This window comes from Takifugu rubripes, chromosome 20 (genome assembly GCF_901000725.2).
Source record: "Takifugu rubripes chromosome 20, fTakRub1.2, whole genome shotgun sequence".
Lineage (NCBI taxonomy): Eukaryota > Metazoa > Chordata > Actinopteri > Tetraodontiformes > Tetraodontidae > Takifugu > Takifugu rubripes.
The window spans coordinates 7557186-7561613 of record NC_042304.1 but is presented as its reverse complement, the minus strand read 5'-3'; the positions used below and the strand labels follow the sequence as shown (position 1 = coordinate 7561613).

Below are 4428 nucleotides of genomic sequence, written 5' to 3'. Positions count from 1 at the left end.
TGTCAGGCTCCTCCAATGTGGCCCCCCACTGAATCCCAAAACACTTCCGTCTCCTCTTCTTTCTATTTCTAAGCTCATGTAATGAATCACTAATCACTCAGTCCCCGACGAGCATCCCCAGCCTATTATCTCTTAATTACCCCATTCTGCTGGGTATCCAAACAAACCAGTAGGGGGCGTGATGTCCGACAGGAGGCACAAGAAGCACTGCGACTGATTTCGGAAAAACCTGGAACGCCGTTGTTTGGATGAGGGACTATATTTACTGTCAAGTGGTGAGTGATGTCGTCGCCAAGGTCCGAAAGCCCCTCCAGCTACGCGCGAAGGCGGAAGGCGATGGCTTGTTTTCATTCTCTGACCGCCAGACTCCAAATGGTCCTCCTGTGACGCATTGGGGCAGCGGCGGAAAATGGACCCCCTAACTCACGTTCCCAGATGCAGCACTTGGGAATGGAAGCAGGTTACCAAAGAGCAGAGATAGAAATTGGAATGGGCGGCAGACAAGAAAAAGGGTTGAGGGATTTGTCCCAGAAACACACACACACACACACACACACACACACACACACACACACACACACACACACACACATGTGGTGGTCTTTCAACAGATCTGGTTGAAACAAAGGTGGAGTGAATCTTAAAGAAAGTTTAGCCACTATTCTCTAACTTCAGAATGGCCACAGGCCGGGGTCACGCAGTCGCTGCGCCCGTGTAGATTTTATTTGCAATGTGTGAGGCAGGAAAGACAAATTCCCAGTGCGTCTCCTCGGTCAAAGAAAAGAGCAGAGAATAGCTCCGCCATCACACAGTTGCCACTTGTTTACATCACGTAAGCCTAAAACTCTTTCTTTTTTTTCAGTAGCATCCAAAACTGACAGGTGCCCCCTGCCAAAGTCCTCTTAATAGCTGAAAGTTTTTGAATTTAATCTCGCTAATTTTGACATATCCCTCTAAAGATCTTAAAGCTTAACTTTACAAAGAGCCCCCTCTACACTCCTTTTTTGGGATCCTGGTGTCCGTTTTTTTGTCGACCCTTTATTGAAAGCCTGTCAAAAATGGTTAGCTTCTCTGGTGAAACTCCTTCTTTGCATATTAGCTCCCACTCCTGGCCTGTGTCTCCACAATTTCTCTCTATCCTCTTGTTTCTCTCCTTTTGTTTAGATAAAGCGAGGGATTAGGAAAGATTTGCCCCCTTAAAGTAGTGGTTTGATGGGCTTTTATCCCACCATGTTGCTAAAGCTGTGTAGCCCCTGGATTAGGTCCTGACAATAGGAACCCTTGTGCTGGGCCACAGCCTGAGGGGCACAACCAAAGAGCAGCCCTGAGAAAGAGGGAGGAAACAAACCTGCCAACCTCGATACGTCAAGTCCGCCAGAGAAACGTTCGAGGCCTGGACGCGGCCGGGTGCACCGCGTCTGCAGGATCACCCGAGGACAAACAACAGCGGTTCTGTGTCCAGAGACAATAAACGGGAGAGATAGAAGTGGTGAAAAAGGTGTCCACAATTAACGCAATGCTCTGTGGCTACCTGAAGCACTTTCCTGCAGTTGATCCACATCTGCGGTCATTCAAGTGTCATTTTCCCCGCTCACCTCTCTGTTGTCCTGCAGCATCCAGCAGAGGTCCGGTAATCCTCTGACCTTACAGGAACTCTGTGATCAGAGCCTGATGTTGTCTTGGCATTCACACACATTCGAAATAAAATTTCCTGAGTGTTCCAGTTGCATCTTTGAGCTGAAAGCACGGCGGCACGGCTCTGAGAACATCCTCTGGCAACTTTTTGCCACGTGAAGCCACGTCCAGCCCAGAGCTGGTGGATCGCTAATGGCAACTTGCTTTGTTGCTCCAATCACACAGGTCCCCAGAAAGCAGTCAGTTCTCAGCCATACATCAAAATGATTAATTTCACCCAAATGAGCACAACCTAACCTTGACTAAGAGCATGTGCGGCCTTGGCAGCTGGATTGAAACCTAATATATTCATGAAGTTAAAAATAACGTAATGATAAAAGTTAATGGGCTCTGAAGGCTGAAGGCATCAACTTTTTTTTCCTTCTCCCTGATGTGAAATGCTGCTTTGGAAATATATGGGGAGTTACTCGAGGTGTAAAATTACAAACGTTCATGCGTAATAAACCTGACGCCGAAAACTGAACATGATTTATAAATCACTGCGGCTTCCCCCGGCTGAGCTTTGATTCGGCAGCCAGAGTCCTGATGCAGGGATAAAGTTTTGATATTCGGCGGCAGGCGGGAGGATGATTGAGAGTAAAGACGATAACTCAGAGCTGAGGCGAGGCTTTAACACGCTGAAGCTCCAACGCATGCGGAGCGCACAGAACAATGGGTGCGCCGCTGAAATCCACAGAAATCTGAGATGAATTTGGGGTTTAGAAAGTTAGTCTGGAGCTGGGATCCTGAATCGGGATGAGGAGCCGTGTGGAACCGAAAAGCGAAGTTTATGTGCCAGAGGAGCTTTAATGGTAATCAGCCTGATCTTTATTAAACTCTAGTGAGTGAGTTTTCAATCCAGACTGAATATTTAAACACCCGTGCTCCTAAAGAGGTCACCAGCGAAGAGGAGGAAGAGGGAAAAGGTTCAATTATTTCCTGATTCTAATTAAAGACACATAACCTGATTATCTGAAAACGGCTTAATTAAATAAGGCATTGTCCATATTCTAACACATGGCCAAAGACGCTCAGACAAGTTTTAAAACATTAAATATGAATTAAACTGTATTTATCTGTTTTGAGAGGATATAAAAATGTCCACATTTAATAGTGAGAATGATAAACCAGCTGTCTGGTGTGTGTAAACTTCACTGGCCTTTATATGACAGTGACAGCGGCCAATGTGACACACGCATTAAACCCTTTAGCCACGCTGGACATTAGCCCGCATTAAGGTCCCTTAAAGAAGCAGATTTGGGGGAAAGTAGCTGAGAGGAATTCCTTTTCCCTTTAATTGCTTTAGAAACGGTCCCCACAAAGAGACACTGGTCAGATTTACCTCCAGTTTAAGTTCTTATTTCCATCGGTTCACAAGTTAATCCGATTCCTTTTTTATTTCTCTGTCTCTCTCTTTCTCCTCTTACACCCAAATTTGCAGGGAGGAAAATGCAAGGTGGGAATTAAAGACAAATAAAATCTGATCACTTGTTGCAAAAAAATGCGTGTCGCTTTAATATAATATTTTTTTCCATAAACTGATCATTACAGAAACGTCAGGGGCGCGCAGAGGCAATTCTGGCCTTTGCTGCGCTGGAAAGGTTCTGGGAATCACTGTGGCCGGAGATCAAATTGAGTTTAGGATTTTAACCCCCAGAGCCCCACCTTCCTCTTTCACTCTGCACCCCTCAGGAAAATTCACCCAACTATGCGCGCTTTACATTAAAAGGCTACTTCTCGCTGCCCTTAATTCCAGCCTAAACGGTTTTTCTCCGGGAGAAGAAATCTTTTCTAAAAACCTTGAAGAAGAGAGGGGGCATTATTGTTTTAATCCTCTTACCAGCAGTCATTTTAAGACATTTTTGGAGGGTGAAATGGCGTCCTGTCTACCCAATCCCAACCTAAATCCCTTGGGGCCGCGGAGCTGCTGGAGGCTGCAGCCCAGCCTGCATCTCTCCATCAGCCGCATTCCCAGCAAACACGGCGCGATGCAGGAGGGAAATCAAATTAAAAGCCGGCGTTAAAGCTCAGAGTCACCGCGCCCCAGCAGGAAAGACGCGGACGTTATTTGCATATCAGTTAACAAACACGTGTTTCGCTCTCTGCTCTTCCTACAGTGTTTTTTACGCCGAACATTTAAAAAAAATTATCACTTCATCAATTAATATTTAATTTTTAATCGACTAATTTAATGCAGGTATAGGGCCACCGAAGATTAGATGGCATAAAGAAATGTGGGGTTTAAGCATTAATCTGTATTTTTTAGGTCTATGAAACAAAAGACAAAAACAAAATAAAGTGTGCGTCCTCATCCTGCTGACCAGCAGCTACACAGGGAAATATCCAAGAAATAAAATCACCCTGTCGCGTTGCTGCGACTTTTAATGGAGGTTGTTGCTTTTGTTTCAATTGGAATTGTTTCCCACGTGTTTTCCAAAAAACGAATGTGAGAAATAATTGTAAGTATAAACCAATAAACCACAATAAATTAATTGTTCTGCTTCAAATCAAACAGGAAAATATGGGGCGGGGGGGGGGGGAATTAGATGAAGTGTTGAATGTGTGTGTGTGTGTGTGTGTGTGTGTGTGTGTGTGTGTGTGGTGGTGGTGGTGGGGGGGGGGGGGGGGGGGAGCCACCGGATTGGCGCACAGATAGAGCGTGCAGGGGTCCCGGCGGCCCCCTCCTCCAGAGCGCTTTAAAGGCCGATAGATGGCAGCTGAGCATCCTCCACATGAGAGCGGGAGGCGAGCCGG

At 46.0% G+C, this 4428-nt stretch overlaps 1 long non-coding RNA gene across 1 annotated transcript; it reads right to left on the bottom strand.

Moving 5' to 3' along the window:
* Positions 1-285: 285 nt before the first annotated feature.
* Positions 286-2066, bottom strand: LOC115247305 (uncharacterized). Its single transcript, XR_003886358.1, has 3 exons — positions 1596-2066; positions 1349-1452; positions 286-443 (listed from the first exon to the last, which is right to left on the bottom strand). It is a non-coding gene; the product is annotated as an uncharacterized lncRNA (long non-coding RNA).
* Between the last annotated feature and the right edge of the window lie 2362 nt (positions 2067-4428).